The sequence below is a fragment of the Crotalus tigris genome, unplaced genomic scaffold (genome assembly GCF_016545835.1).
Source record: "Crotalus tigris isolate CLP2741 ecotype Arizona unplaced genomic scaffold, ASM1654583v1 scf7180000019161.1078591, whole genome shotgun sequence".
NCBI classification, from domain to species: Eukaryota; Metazoa; Chordata; class Lepidosauria; order Squamata; family Viperidae; genus Crotalus; species Crotalus tigris.
In genome coordinates, this window is record NW_024097408.1 from 656,410 (window position 1) to 673,572 (window position 17,163).

The 17,163-nt window shown below is 40.8% G+C and overlaps 1 protein-coding gene across 8 annotated transcripts in view; it reads right to left on the reverse strand.

The window, feature by feature from the left end:
* The window catches only part of SYT3 (synaptotagmin 3), a 61,716-nt gene that overhangs the window by 40,666 nt on the left and 3,887 nt on the right, over positions 1-17,163 (reverse strand). The window contains exon 1 of one of the 8 annotated variants that reach the window (XM_039360181.1): positions 12,281-12,402. The exons of the other annotated variants lie outside the window; for them this stretch is intronic. The gene's annotated coding sequence lies outside the window, so the exon portion shown is untranslated. Of the gene's footprint in view, positions 1-12,280; positions 12,403-17,163 lie in introns of those variants that run through there. 8 annotated transcript variants of the gene reach the window in all.

Genomic DNA, 17,163 nt, shown 5'->3' on the forward strand with positions numbered 1-17,163 from the left:
TTTCACGGTCTACACTGATCATAAGCCTTTGTTGGGGTGTTTACCACTAACAAACAGGCCCCCCCACATCATCTCCCCCAGGATGCTCAGATGGTCAATATTCCTGTCAGCTTATGACTTTTCTCTAATTCACAAACCTGGCAATGAAATGGGCCATGCTGATGGCCTCAGTAGATTACCCTTACAAGTAGTAGAGGCTGATCCTGCCCTGGCAATCAATATCCTTTCAATTCAGGCACTGCCTGAATCACCTCTAAACGCCAGGGATGTGGCTGCTGAATCAGCCACGGATTTCACACTTTCTCGTGTCTTATCCTGGGTTTTGTCTGGTTGGCCAGAGAGTTGTCCTGGCGCTGAGTTTCAGAGTTTCTGGCTGAAAAGGAATGAGTTATCATTTTCCAGGGTTGTCTGCTGTGGAGCAGCAGAGTTGTCATTCCTACCTCAATGAGGTCTAGGGTCTTAGGTTCCCTTCACGAGGATCATCCTGGCATTGTACGAATGAAGGCGCTTGCGCGCAGCCATTTATGGGTTACACAAGGAAATTGAGGCTAAGGTGCACACTTGCCACCTTTGTCAGTGCTCACGCCCAGAAATGCCCCAGGCTCCTGTGCATAGATGGGAAGAAACACAGTCTCCATGGTCTAGGGTGCACATCAATTACGCTGGGCCTTTCAGGGTCAATTCTTCTTGGTCCTGGTTGATAGCCATTCAAAATGGCTTGAGGTTGTACCTGTCTCCTCCACCACCACTGCAAAGACTATCCAAGTACTGAGGGGGATTTTTGCTGCACACGAGCTTCCGGATGTTTTGGTGTCTGACAATGGCCCTCAATTCACTTCTTCCGAATTCCAAGCTTTCTTACAGGCCAACATGATTCGTCACGCCACCTCTGCGCCTTTCCACCCTTCCACCAACAGGATGGCTGAACGGATGGTCCGCCTCACCAAGGATGCTTTAAAGAAACTGACCTATGGGGATTGGCATCACAGGTTGGCTGACTTCCTCCTTGCTTACCGCACTACACCTTCCACTTCTATGGGGAGAAGCCCAGCTGAACTTCGCTGGGGGTGCAAACTGACTACCAAACTTGACCAGTTGCACCCGGACAGACTGCCTCCTAGGGGTACACAACCCAGGGCACCGAGGCAATTGCAAGTGGGTGCCCCAGTATGGACCCGTAATTACGGGCCAGGTCACTTGTGGGTTCCTGCCACAGTTTGCAAGGTTACAGGTCCTTTGTCCTACGAGGTCTCCTTGGATGATAGTCGTATCCTGCGATGGCATATCGACCAGCTGCATACAAGACTGGACTTACCTTCAGAGACTCCTGGTTCTTTTCCAGGGGGGGAGGGGGACCCCTATGGGCAAAGGGAAGGGTGTTGGCAGAAACCAGGCCCCAACAGAGAGGCCACAGACGGCCTATCTCAAGATTCCGCGAGTGTTCTGAACAGGAATTCAGGGGAACCAGCTAGCACACAGGCTACAGTGCATACTCCAGCCAGGGAGTCACCCCGGGGGCATAATTATTACACACTTACACCTTTCAGCACTCCAGTCTGGGAGAATAACCGGGAACATCCTAATAACTCAAACATTGCAAGAGAGCTGGCACACAATCAACATAATTGGCCTAATATAGCCACCGTCCCCAGAAAAGGACACTTCCACAGGGAAGTGATAGAAGGGCCAAATCCAGATCTTGAACCCTCTGGTTCAACGGAGGGGGCAACTGAGTTTTGGGACAGTACTGAAATTACAGACAGTCCTACTATGGAACTGGGGAGTGGAGGAAGGCAGCCTCATGCTAGGTCCAGTGTGGGCTCAAGAGACTCTTCAGAGTTTCCCAACAGGGGCAGCCTCCTAGAGGGGACAGAATGCCTGCAACTAGGCAGGTCAACCAAGTTAGAGAGAGAGCAAAGTCCTGGTCTGACGAGCCCGGTGGGCAAGCAAGCAGGCCAGGCAACGGGGCATGGTCCATGGGGGCCACTAGGGTCTGAGAAAGGGGGTGAACCTATAGCCTCCTCTGGACAAGGTATACCTGGGAATTATCGCCTACGCAGATCACAGAGAGATAAGAAGTCTCCCAAATATCTTGAAGATTTTATAACTTTGCTGGCCAAGCAGAAACAGTAAGAGTGTGTTTCTGTGGAAGCCGGAAATGGGACACTGGGAAGTAATGTCCAGAACAATAGCATGGTACCATTGAGCAAGGGTGCGCACACCACGCTCGTGTTGAGGTCGCGTGTAATTATTCATGTAGTCTTAGCCGGGGGGGAAGGGGTGTTGTGTCCTGAGCCTGCAGAGGCAGGCTCGGGACATTGCAATGGTCCCGGGCAGTTGCAAGCTGCCCGGGACCAGACTGGCTGGCACCAGTGCTCGCGCACATGCGCGAGGCGCGCCGCGCACCTAAATGTTGCTTTTTGGCCCGGGATTTGTCTTTAAGAGAGGCTGAGAGGCTTGTGCTGTTCAGAGTTTTAACAGGGGCTATTGAAGACCAATAAAGAGTTCCTGAAACCACAGAATGTCTTGAGCCGTTATTGCCATTAACCGAGGACTCAACAGTTTACATTCATAGTTCAAGGAGGCCAGCCATGCCACCCAGAAGTTTTCTTTACAGCTGAACTTCTCACAGGTGGTGTTTATCAAAGTTAAAAGAGTCTTATCTGTAGTCTGAGCTTCAAGCCAAGTCTCCTTTAGGCAATAACAAATTGTAATACCCAGCTTTGCCACAAGATGTCACTGATGCTGCTTAAGGTTTTTTAAGTCCAAAATTTTTATAGTCCTTTTTCAAATTTTATTTCTTTTTTATAGATTAAAAACAAAAGTCTTCGGTGAAAATAAGAAAACTTTTGGTCCCCAAGTTTCAGAAGCATATAAATCCAGTTAGATTAAAGTTATTCTTTTAGTGCTTTAACTCCCCTGAGTAATCAGTCGCTGCTATTCTTAGAGGGTGGGATAGAAATTCCCTTCCCTCTTTCCTCATAGGGGAAAAGATACTTTGGGCAGTTTTTACAGGAAGAAAAATACGTAGGATCTTAGAGAGAAGATTGGATCTCACCCAGTTTCATCTGCGTTGCTTTAGAAGTGCCTGGTGATAAGTTTGACTTCAGCTGTCTGCAGCCTAGTGATGAGCCATATTGATATGGGCAGTCTTTCCTCTGCCGGTTTGGAGGACTGCCCCAGAACAAGTGGAAGAGCTGCCGTCCTCCTGCGATCAAGTAGAGGTCTCCTCCTTGTTCGTCGCCCCTACAGGGCGACTTTTGACCCTTTCCAGGGTCCCCCAATGGAGCGAAACTGAACACAGAAGATGGAGCTTGCCTTCCAGTGGTTGCGGCGGCCACAATGGCAAACTGGAAGTCCAGGTTTACAACTTTCATTCACTTTCTGAACTAATCTCCATTCAGATACATATTAAGTCAGTCATCATTGCCCACATGAAGAAGAAGCTGCCAGAAAAGGGGGAAAGAGCTTAAAGCAGCATAAACAGCACTCCCTTCTTCTTTTTCTGTCCACAATAAAAAAACTGAGGTAGACAGCTGAGAGAGGATGACTGGCCCAAACTCATTCAAAGAACTTTTGTAGTTGAAGGTGTCTCTAGTACCAGTTCAGTTCCTTAACTATTATATAGTATTGCATGTGCTCAGCTAGGTTGAAAAGGCATTACTGTAATCATATCAGATGCTGTCAGTCCAAGGATTAAATCATACAAGAGCTCACCCGCTCAGGAACCAGGCTGAATAGAAGGGTAGAAAATGCAGAAATATGTGTGTGAAACAGGCAGCTGTCTCTACAAATTGATAGCCAAGAAAAATCATGTATGCTTCCAGGATGTCACATTGTACTTGTGCAGATATACATTCAAATAAAGTCTCATCAAATATGTATGCTTGCCTGCTTTGGGGAATACAGAACCCATGTGGCCTAATTTACACACTCTTGGTGCTTTAGCAAGTAGGTGCATACTGTCTTAGCAAATTGCTGTTTTCAAAGCGTTAAATTAGTGATTCTCAAGCTTTTCTTCACCATGGACCCTCTTTAAATATCTTTTGGGGCCATGGACCATGGTCATGGACCCCCAAGACTTAAGATTTAAATCATAACATTTCTTCAAACATTCAAACCCCAGGGGTCCACAAACCATAGGTTGAGAACCATTGTGTTGAAGTATAAAAACATCACTGAGGACTGGTCATCATTCAATGGAACAGACTTTCTTTTACTTGCTCTATCATCCTTCTTTGTGTATCTGGGGTTTGATCTTGGACAATCTGCTCCTTTATTTCCCCTACTCAGCAAGATCAAAGGGTGACTAGGAAATATAATTTGTCTTCTGGAAGGTACCAATGGGCAATACTGCAATAGTACTCATGATTAGAAAGTCCTCTGCATGAGCCTCTCAAAAGCAGCTGCCAATCAGAGTAAACAATACTAAGTTAGGCAGATGAGTACTAGGCTTTTCAAATGTGTGAATCTAGCCAAGTATCATAATCTTAAAAGCAGCATCCTATGATTCTGGTAAAACAAGCTAGATTGTCAAAATATATCACACTGGAAATGCCAAAACATGCCTTTATCTTTCTAGCCCTCTCTTTGAGACCGCAAAAATCCTGATTGCCCAAGTTAACAGGTCATGCAGAAGAGCACCAAATCTACTTCATAAAGCATCTGACAGGAGAAAATGAATTCTGGCAGGTTTGTGTGGACTCAAGTGCACAATTTTATAAAAAGAGCCTATTGGAACGAGGTCTGTTGAATGGGTCTCCTGCCTCATAAGTCATACCCATGGGTTGGATGCAGAACAGTTGTCTAGGGCAGGGGTAGGCAACCTTGGCTCTTTTATGACTCGTGGACTTCAACTCCCAGAATTCCTGAGCCAGCCATACTGGCTCAGGAATTCTGGGAGTTGAAGTCCACGAGTCATAAAAGAGCCAAGATTGCCTACCCCTGGCCTAGGGAAAGGTTGTAGGATGTTCTACCCATGGCTTTTTTTCTCATAGAACGCCCAGAACGGAGTTCCGGCACCTTTTTTGGATGGAACCTTGCAGGGTAGGCAAGGCGGGTTGTATGACGTGTGAGTTCCGGCACCTTTTTTTTTTTTTTTTTTTTTTTAGAAAAAAAGCACTGGTTCTACCTATAAACAAACTAGGGGGATCTGGGTGCAAATTCTTACTTGGCTGTTTGTGGCAGTCATAAAATAGCCATTGTGAAGGCCTGAGAAGAACATACAGAACCCTCTCTGGAAAAACATAGCCAGAAATGTTACTATTAAATTTTGCAAGCTAACTTAGAAAATGATGGCTAAAAGGGATTTAGGAAAAAGGATTCAGAAGTAATTAGCCCTGATACATTGCCAGTCAATGTTTTATTCAGCTGTTCAGAAAGATTTATAATTATAGACGAACTGAAGTAGTAATTTGTTACTTTGCATTAAGAATTTAAAAAATCACAACTACTGTTGAAGGTGCATTTTAGCATTCTGTCCTCATCTTATTTTACAATGGTTTGAAAGATAGAATCAAATAAAATCTGCTAGCTTTTATTCTCACCTTCATCAAAAATCCACAAAAATTTGTGCCTAAAACAAATTGTATACAAATTGTATACAATGCAAGTTATATTTAAAAAGAGAGTTTACATGGGATAAATTTTATAGTTTTTTAATGAGAATTTTTTGTGGGAAATTCACATGATAAAAATGAAATCAATATGTAAGGTAAGACTGATTAAAATTTACTTCTCAGGAGAAAATATGTAGAAAGTTACAAAGTATAATAAGGCATATAAAATTAACTATATCTTGTTTTTAAAAAATTAGGCACTTTATGGTTTCAGAAGTTACTTTTAAGGGGGGGAAAAAACACTGAATGCTAAAACTCTCTAACATGTTGAAGCAAAATCAATAGGATTTTTATGATTTGCACATTTGTACTCAAATTACCACCACAATTGAAACCAGAATTTCCGTGTCTAAGCGAGGCAGTTGTTAAGTGAGTTGCACCGGTTTTGTAACCTTTTTGCATGTTTTTTAAGTTAAAGGAATTATGAGATCGTTAAACAAATCCAGCTTCCCCCATTGACCTTGCATGTCGGAAGCCAGTTGGGAAGCTTGCAAATGGAGATCATGTAACCCCGGGATGCTACAACCATTATTGTAAATACCTGCTGGTTGTCAAGCAACCAAATTGTGATGTTGTGATTGTGTGGCTGCTGCAAGAGTAATAAGTGCAGGACTGGTTGTATGTCACTTTGTTCATGACTCTGGGGGTTAAATCCAGACACATTAAAGTTGTCAAGGCTGAGAAAGAGGGCCTTAATGCCTTTCAAAAGACAGGCATGGGCAGGGCCATGAGGCTTTCAGGTGGGGGGGGCTGTCCCTCTCTCTCAGTATGGGGGCAGTGGTAATCTGCAGGGCCCTCTAATTTCAATCGATGCTCTTTTCATTCCGCAGTACAGTACCAAGAAGTAAGGGCACTTTGCCTCATGTTTTAAAACCACAGCTACACAACTCAATGTATTGGGTTTGGCTCTCTGCCCCTCCTCAGCTGCTATGGATTTTCAATAACTTAAAAAAATTAAATATAATTCTTTTACCTTGGCTAAAATAGGAAAGAATGAAATTTATTTTTAAAAAGGGGGGTTAAGAAAAAAATGTGATTTTTAACACATCTGCTTTCCTCTTGTCCCACACATTTGCTGCTTGGGACACATTCCATGCACCCCATATGTCAGTGGTGATGAACCTATGGCAAGTGTGCCAGAGGCAGCACTCAGAGCCCTCTCTGTGGGCACGTGTGCTGTCGCCCCAGCTCATCTCCCCCTGCAGCCCCCTCCTCACCAGCATCCCCACTGAAGGAGAGTCGCCCCTGGGCGCGGCCCACGTGGAGCAGTACAGCCAAGCACATGGCAGCCAAGAGCTGATGCGGAAGGGCAGCTCACTGATTCTCGAACTAAAGAAAGAAACGATGCAGCTTTCAGTTGGAGCTCTTCCATGGCTCTTTGAAGAAAAACAAAAAAAGATCCACCCCGGATTTGGATGACACTACGGTCATTTGAAGAAGAAAGTAAACAGGCCCATAAAATTCACATAAAAGGAAATGAATTCTCTGGTGGGGTCAGATTAATAGGCTATTTGATAAAAACCCTGTTGATTGGACTAAAGGCCTTTGGAGGCCAACATCCCAATCCCCAAAGGGCTTAATCAGGGATCTCAAAGGAACTAAGCAGGCCATGAGAGGTTGTACAGCATTTACTATTCAATAAATGCTCTTTCTGCTCCTGGAGAGAACATATCACTTGCAGCAAATATTCTCCAGGTGTGTCTGAGTTGATTTCCATCCTCCTGATCAGATTTGATAAGATAGATAAGATAAGATAACCTTTATTGTCATTTTTTTTACTGTGGGCACAACGGCACACATCAAAAATGAAATTTAGTTGCCTGCTCTCATGACACACACCTAAACATACTATGAACAACATATGTATAGACCCACATCCCTACATATACGTAGCAAATAAATATTAAATACTGTCCACCTTGAATATATAATGGAAGGAGGAAGCTTGAGAATTCACAAGGTTAATGCTGTATGGAATGAAACTATGGCTGAATCTGGATGTTCTGCTATGGATACTACAAAGCCTCCTCCCAGAAAGTAACAAGGAAAACAGGTCATGAAGAGGATGTGTAGTGTCCCAGATAATCTTACGGACCCTGCTCAAACAGCGCTTCTGTGCTATGTCCTGGATGGGAGGGAGGGGACTACCAATGATTTTTTTCAGCCATTCTCACCACTCTCTGCACCGCCTTCCTGTCTGAAACAGTGATGCTTCCAAACCAGACTGTGATGCTGTATGACAGGATGCTCTTGATCGTCCCCCTGTAGAAAGTGGTCAGGACAGGGGAAGGAAGATGTGGTTTTCTCTTATGATGCAGAAAATGCAGGCGCTGCTGGGCCCGCTTCACCAGTTTCTCACTATTGAGGTGACCAAGCCAGCCTACTCGTTAGCTGCACACCCAGGAAATTGATGCTTGGAGGATCCTGGGAACTGATCTCCTACCTGAGGTAGCAAAAGTTCAGCTTTAAGGAAGACTCTGTAACCTAACATTTCCCCTCCCCCCAAAGCCCCTTTTTGACTTATGGACTTCAACTCCCAGAATTCCTGAGCCAGCAAATTGTAAAGGGGTCATAGCTGCCCATCCCTCCACTAGACCCCTACAAAAACTTGTCTTCTCTCCCTTTCCCTCCCTCCCTCTGTGTATGTGTGTTTATGTGTGTGTACGTGTGTGTGTGTGTGTGTGTGTGTGTGTATACATACATGCAACTTTTTATGTACAAAATAAAAGTTGCTACAAGTTCTCAGTCAGAAGACAACCTCTTTTTCTCAGACTTAGAACAAAAAAGTTTCACTCAGATTCAAAGATAAAAAATTGTCTGCATTCAGAAGGCAAGCAGGGATTCAATTCCAAGCTGATGGACCTAGATTCTGAAAGGCCTTGATCATCACTTCATCTTTTTTTTTTTTAAATGAGGGCACATTTTCAAAGCTCCCACTTCTCAGTTCCCAATCACATCTCCTAGATGGGTCTGTAGCAGTCCCAATAGTATAGTTCATACAATACAGTATGCTGAAATTGTGAGAACCCTTTTCATTGTGACTTAATCACCTATCAGACCTGCCCCACTCTGATCCCTTAGGAAAGAAAACTCCATTTGATTAAAACAATGGGTTCTTTTACTAAGTGTGTTGGTTGCAGTAAATTCAAGCCAGCTCATTGTACTCGCTGGATGCAAAATAAGGTGTAGGGTTGCTCCCAACCCATTTCCCCACCTCCCCAACTCCTCCCCCCATTATCATTCTGTTTCCCACCAACCAGAGCTTGCCAAGATGTTTTGAGAATTCTGAGATGTTTGGGGTTAATCTGCATATTTCTCAGGGTGCCTGGCCATGGGATGCTGGTACAAACAGGATCTGGCTTTTCTGATCCTTCTCACCTGTCAATCCCCCTTCACCCCCCCCCCCCGATTTCCTATCATGTACTTTATTGACCTTTCATCTTTCCCCCTTTCATCCTCCCTCCCTCTTCTTCTTTTGAGGCAGGATGCCAGTGAAGCCCCGGCCAAGCCAGGTAGAGCTGACATCATACGTGACTGAAGAAATTATGGCATGGTGCAATATAAAAACTCAATTTAAATTTCAGTCTCAACTCCCATTTTCCACTTATCTCAAGCTGAGAGAGAAGTTTTAGAAATATTCTTAGCTTAAACTATAATCTAAATGATTTTAATGTGTTACATTTGTTATATAGTTCTTGAATAGTAAGCATCAATTTGATGCATGAGTTGTTGAATGATTCTTGTAGCTATCCTATCTGTGATATTTCAGAATAAAATTATCATGTTGTGTTGGGTAAAAAACAATGGTTCATTTACATTTACTGATAGATATAACATACTGTAGTTTCCATCAAAAACATATACAATACTTGTATGGCAAGGCCAGTTTGTATCCAATATGATGGCACATAACCTTATATTTATCATAGCAAAACAGAAATAGAGCTGAAACACGATCAGTTTATAGTTGGGGACATCTAGAATCAGAAGTTGTATCATACACACACACACCCCTCACAAAAAATTGCCCAACTGAGATTTGATTTTTCAGTAATATATTACATATTTGCTGAAAAAGGAATATGGAGAAAACTAAATCCAGTTGAAACAGCTGACTGACTATGCAACCAACCATAATAATAATTTACTGTTTGCATGCTGCCCAACTCTCAATGACTTTCAATTACTCTGAGTGGCTCATAATAATCAAAACAAAGAAATTTACCACAAAATCAGTGAAACATAAAAGGTCAATACGGAAGAAGAGCACAACCAGCTTTCTCAAAAAAAGTAAGCAGGCCCCCTTACAAAAGACATTGACAACTTTTTGTTGCAGGACTCAACAATAAATTCCTCCCAGCTCCAAATCAGCCACACAAAACAGAAAAGATTAGGAAGTTACATATAGTTGGCTATTTTCCTTTGTTCTTTTCCCTCAGTCTTGCTCTTATTCTAATTTCCTCTTTCTCAGCAATGTTTCCTGAATGCAACAGAAGATGAATTCAGCCTGTGCTCTCTCCAAATAGCCTATTAGTTGGCCAGCAGCATTACATGCATGAGTGAAAGCAGATGCATCTCCAACTTGCAGCTGAAGGTTGCATATGTTCTACCAAGGCTTTGAGGTTATAATATTATTAAAATAATATTAAATTCAAATTAATTTAAATTACATTTAGTTTGGTCTGGTTCCATGAATTTTTGAGATTGTAATTATGGGTATACCTGTCTTAGGCCCTTGGCCTATTTTCTTCCATCAAAGTTAAACACATAGGGCTCAACTTCATCTTGTTGCAAACTCTTCTGGTGACATGCCAATTTTACTGAGCTTTAACAAAAATATATCACAGCTATTTGGACTATGGTAGCCTTTTGCTTAGTGCAAAGTAGTATTGGTTAAGTATGGCAGTGATAACCCTCTTCAGATATTATCATATGTTTTTATTTGTTCTTGCCCATTAAAGTGAGCAAGATAATAAAAAGTAGTCTAATGTTTTTTATATTTACCTACTGACTGAACAATAAATGCCTACTTGAAAGGAAACTTGCAAACCTCTTAAAACAAATACATTTAATGAATAATTCTAAATTCTGAAGTAGCATTATGTACAGGTTTAAATATAAGGACAAAGTGCAGCCTTCAATATGGTGCCTTCTAGAAATGTCAGATTTTACTCTCATAATATGCAGCTGATTAAACTCTGAATACAACAGTAATAGTTCAACATCACATCAGAGAAGCAACACATTGGGGAGGCTCATGTGAAAGATTGCCGCTTCACTGTAGCACACATGGGTGGCAAATAGCAGCATCAAATAAGTCTCTTGTTGTTAATACACAGCAATGATTGCAATGCAATCTTATTCAATTCTAGGGTTCCTTTTAGTCAATAGGCTGATATCTCCTTTCTAGAGATATACCTTCACCAAGCAGAACAAACAATAAAAGGTTATGACACAAACATAACCTTTTAAATGAAGAAGCAATAGGTTTCTGCTGAGAACAGAATGTATTTATTTAACTATCTCCTTCTTTATACCAAAACAGGCATGTACTTATTTTCCTGGAATTTGCCTCTTTTAATGATTTCAAAAGTTGACAGAATAATAAGAGCTATTCTTGTTGGCAAACATCCAAATTCTTTCTGTTTTTATTGCACAATTCTGGCATTTGGATCCTGTTGTTCTCTTTTATCATAACCATCTTTTTGAAACTGCTTTTAACACCTAATGTATTCATTTTCTCTCCACAAAATTAGTTTTCTCCCTTGTTCGTTATCAGTAACACTCAATAAAATCATCAGTATTGACATTTCAAGGGTACAGGAAGTGAGGCCAAGAACTTAGACGGGGTGAGAATTCTAAACCAGGTCTCTCCCATATCCATTACATCAGTAACAGTGTCCAGTGGACCCTGCCCCCCCCCCCATCACAACACTTTCTGTGTCCCGAAAATGTGAATTATTTTCATTGACACATATACAGGTATACTTAGGTCACAATTGATCCTAACATTTCTGTTGTTAAGTGAGACATCAGTTAAGTGAGTTTCCCCCCATTTTATGACCTTTCTTGCCACACTTGTTAAGTGAACCACCACAGTTGATAAATTAGTAACATGGTTGTTAAATGAATCTGGCTTCCCCATTGACTTTGCTTGGCAGAAGTTCACAAAGAGGGATCACATGACCTTGGGACACAACAATGGTTATAAGTATGAGTCAGTTACCAAGCATCACATGTACATGGGCATGCTACAAAGGTTGTGTGAAAAGCAGTCATAAGTCACTTTTTTCAGTGCCGTTGTAACTCTGAACAGTCACTAAGTGAAACTGTTGTAAGTCGAGGACTACCCATAATATCTTGGTAATCACATCTAATATATATCTGGCTATTATAGATAATTCAAGCAATAGTATTCATATTAGAAAGAATGCCACTATCCTAAGCATGCAGGACTTGACAAAACATGGTCACAGAGCAACATCTGATATATATGCATGTCACAGAATTCAATCAACTTATCAGAAAATTATTTTCCAGATCAGGGTATCTAGCAGACTGGTGTGTTTTCAGTGGTTGTTGGGTACGAATTCACATGCAGTTGAGTTGTTCATGCTTACCCTCTCTTGATCAGTTTGTCAACCTGTTGCATATTTCCTTACCTCTATTTCTTGACATGCCCATTGCGCTGCAAAGTATCTTAAGTACACCATAAAATACAAATAGGCAGGGTACAGCTATTTGCTCTCCTCTTGAGTGTATCTTTGGATTACCCTAGTAAAAAGCTTTCTTGACAAGCCTGAGCATCTGCCACAAACACTTAATGCTCAGATCCCAATAACATTTTCATTTTGTAGTCTTCTTGACCTTGGCTCAGCAAACTCTCATGACAAAATTAGAGTTGGAGCAACACACTTTTGCATTCAGTGTGAAACAAACATTGTTCTTAGGGAAGCCTCTTATTCCCCCTGCTGATATGCTGCTAAAATGGGATATGCTGCAAATGCATTAGCTGTCATTGGCTTTGGACATACCTGTGGAATGTCCTCTATGCTTTTGAAGGAAGCTGCCCAGGCCTCCAATTGAATATTATACATGAAAAAGGAAGCCCTGCCATTAAGCCAAGTGTGCATGTGCAGGGTGCATTTATCTGTGTCAGTGAAAAGGAGATTTCAGTTCTCTGGCTCATACATCATGTCAATACCGCCTCTTCAATCACTTGCCATTTGTCACCCCCGCATGGAATGAGTCACTGTGCTGTGTAAAGGAGATGAGGAGGAGGAACAAGAGAAAAGGGATTTTGAAGGGAACCTCCAGGAAGGTGGATCTGAGCTATTAGTGCTATCCCTATGTAGAAGCACATAGGAAAAAAAAATAAAAGACCTCCACCCCACTGGAACTCCATGCCTGGACAAAGAAGGAAAAGCTGATGGTGATGTAAAAACCCTGAAACAATATCAAGATGATTTCTAATTTCTGTACGAAAAGAACATACATTCTCCAACACTGCAAGCAACACTGCAAACAAAGAATGAAGAAAAAGTTATAACTCACACTATGACTTACTGTGTACTGAATAACAGCCTTGTTGTAGACATTATACATAGGGGAAAAACAAGTCTGTAGCCTTGTAGTTTACACAAGGAAACAACTGAAAATGAAGCTGGGTATATATACTGCCCGCTGGATTGATGATGATGGTCATGTGGCTTTGCATGCTGGAAATTAAATGAGCATGACTCCTTGGGCTCTACCATAAAGAAGTCAGGATTTCTGCTTATTCATAGGATAATTTCACTTGCTTCTTTCTCATCTCTTATTTTGCTCATTAAGCCATAATGCTGTATATTATAATCCAGAACATTTATGTCTTCTCACATAAGAGAAGTTCTGCTGGAGTAGACCAAAATTAGTCCAACTTCTCAAATTTTTCTGCAAGTAAGCAATCAGATGCCTCCAGAGAATTCCAGCAATTGGTGCACTAAGATATACATTCTCTAAAAATGACAATTTTACCCAGCTGCAGGCTTAAAACTAGAAATGAATCCCTCGTGGATTTCCCCTCTCCCTCATCAAGTCTGGAGACCAGTAGTGTGTCCTGTGATGAAATATCTTCACTTAGTTTGCAGCAAGTCCTAACCTTTGTTAAAGTTCCCAAAGTTAAATGTAATCCTCAAATAACTCAAGTTAAATAATTAACAAACAAATTAATTGTTTTCTTTTTTTTAATCTTAAGTCCCCCCCAATATCAAGGAACCTGACTCCCATCAAGATAGAAACAAAAAACTCACTTTTTCATTGAAGGACTTAGAAATTTTCCCAAACATTATACTAAAGAGTTATGATAAGCTTTCAGGATGTAAAAATTGCAATAATGCCATTTTACAGTATATTTTTTTTACTGCTGAAACTAAATTAATGATCAAAAGCTACATGATGCAGAAGCAGTATTTGCCACTTGGAGCAGTCTTCCCCTAAGTCCAATCAAGAAATATTGAAGATAATGAATGAGAGTGAACTCACTGAAAAATATTATTTTATTTTGGCTCCTAAGCCCAAAACTTTCAGAAGCTCTTCCAAATACAGTAGGGATTTACAAAAACACTACTCCATGTTTTGACATTCACTGGAGACTGACTGTTCTGCCCTCCTCCTTTGCTCTGTTTCATGGATTATTTCTCAGCTTATCCAACAGAGTTGTGTCCTACTTAGACCATTTTTTTCTATCTCTCAATTATACTACTGGTTGACAGATGCTGTATTGCATGGCATTTTGGATACTTAATACTAATAAATTCATTTTAGGCTAACTGTCATCCTGGTCACTTTTTTTGATTGTGGACTAAGACCAAAGGAAACATATAAACCAGTCCTTGATGCATTTGAGGTCCTCCTGCTCTTTTTATTGAGTGAAGCCCTAAATTGTGTCACTACTTCTCTCGTAATGCAACTCCTAGCCATGTGGATACCCATCAGTTGGATATAAAGGTCAAAAGGAAATAAAGAAAAAAAACCCCTAGTAGAGGGCATTTTTACAGTATCTCTCTAGAATCAAAGCCAGGCACCAAACCATAGTTTATGAAATGGAATCAGATAAGAGGAATTCATATAAAAATTACATCGCATTGGTTTTGTTATCTGTCATGAGAATTCCATTAATCCATTACTATATTTGATAAAACAGGTTCTACATCTGAAAGTGCACACAGAAAACCTAGACTAAATTGTTAGTGGAAGGCAACCACAAATCCAGGGAAATCTTCAAATAAATTGTCTCATCTCATCTTCTTCAGCTAGCATGATCTGTGGCTGCAGTGATGGGACTTACAAATCAATGCAACCAGGAAAACACTTGATTGGGGAAGACTGATGCTTATGTCCTCTTCCTGCTGACCCATCATGTAAAATATGCATTGTAGGAAAGTAGGGGCTGGAAAGGAGAGCTTTGACTTTGACTTTCACTCCTACTTTCATTGACTGGGGAATGGGATGGCCACCTTTTATAATTATGTGTGCCACCCAAATACTATGTCTGAATCCTTTGCTCGGATATTAATCAACCACTATTTCTAGCCTTTAATGAGCTGTATTCTACACTGTGGACTCAGACTCCCAGCCTTCACTGTTATAGATCAAGACTAGGAAACCTTTGGATGGCTAAAACTCGCACCTTAGGGATGGTAAATGGTAGAACTGAGTGGGAAAGTAATATAAAGTGTGTACAACCAAGATTTTTGGAAGGGTCTTGTTTTGGGAGGGGGTTTTGGTAGTTAAACAATTAACTAATGTAAATTTTAAAATTTATGATACACTTTGTTTTTAATTTCAAAATGGCAACAAGAACACCATCGACTTTCAGCAACTAAGATCAGAGGAATTTCTGTCAGGGTTTGGGCAGGCACCTTGCAGCCTGATGTAGACCTAAAATCCTATGCTGAGACCTCAGGGGCCCATCATCCTTGTCATTAGAGGTGCAATTCAAGCAGAAATTCAGTAAGATGAGCTGAATAGCCTCCTTCCCATTGCCATATTTTGCAGCATGTAATATGTACTATTCACTTTCTACAAAGTTCTGTCAGACATAAATTGACCAACATCTAGTCTACTGTTACCATCTGGTCTGTTGGCTGCTCCTGCAGTATAGGATCAATCCCATCACTGAGCAGCCCTCATTATCATTCCGTGGTGTCCTTTTCCCAGGCCCTAGGGCCAAGATGTTGACAGAGCTAGCATGGTTATTATTTAACTATTACTCTTTAAATAAAGCTTCAGCAAACAACCCACCCACACAGACACACTCATATGAATAATATGTGGACAATGCAATATAGGAGATAAAACATTAAATTAAGATAAACCCATAATAAAATCATCATAATATGGAGCCATAGTATTGCTGTGGGATCGATGTTATCATTTCTTATCTAAGGAAGCTAAACATCTAACTACTTCTGATGTGGCAGTGAGGAAATCATCCTTGAAATTTCCTGAAGAGACATTCTTGAACTATATGTGTTTAAACCCAAAGGTGCTTTTTTCATGAGGTAACTGGACTTCCTTGTTTTCTTTGAAGACGTTTCACTTCTCATCCAAGAAGCTTCTTCAGCTTTGACTGGATGGTGGGAAATGGAAGTGGGGAATACATCATCCATTCAGAGTTGAAGAAGCTTCTTGGATGAGAAGTGAAATGTCTTCAAAGAAAAACAAAAAAGTCCAGTTGCCTCATGAAAAAGCATCTTTGGGACAACTGTGACCTGGATGACTGAGAATCTCCATAGACATGTATGCTTTATAATTGTTCTGGTGTATCACAGCCATGTTGCAAGCTCTCATTGTGGTACAAAGTGTAGATTACCTCCATGTTGGTACACCCAGGGCAACTTTCTGTCTTTTATTGAAAGTTTTTTAATTTTTTTTTAATTAAATGTACCTAGATTTGTTTAGGATTTATATGTCTTTTAAGTTTTTTTTTGATAGGAGAGAAGATTATGGAGATTGAATGAAAATCTTAGATAAGAAGTTTAAGTTTAAGTATTTAGTTTAAGTATTCAAAGAGTATTTAGTTTTAATGGTATAATGAAGGTTTATATGTTTATTTTTGTGTTCTAGGATAAAGAAAGAGGGAGAGATTAGATTTTATATTGTAGGTATAGATATTCAAAGAAAGTAATGTTTAAATTTGTGTTTTGGAGGGAGTTTATACAGAATGATGGATAATAATATAAGTATGATACTAGAAAATGTTTAGAGTATATTATAATGTGTTTAATGATTGCAATTATTATTTTTTAGAGAAGATAACCTATTTAATTTAATGTATTTAGATTTGTTTAGGATTTATATGTGTTTTAAGTTTTTCTTTTCTTTTTCTGAAAAATTTTAATTAAGCCTGTACTCAGCTCTGGGAAGGTTGGGGGAGGGTTTGGGAGGTTTGGGGAGGTGGGGGAGGGTATGGGAGGGTGGGGGGGGGGTTGGGGAGGGGATTTGTTTTGCAACTTTCTGTCTTAACAGAGTAGCTAAAAGTCCATATGCACAGCGACCAAAC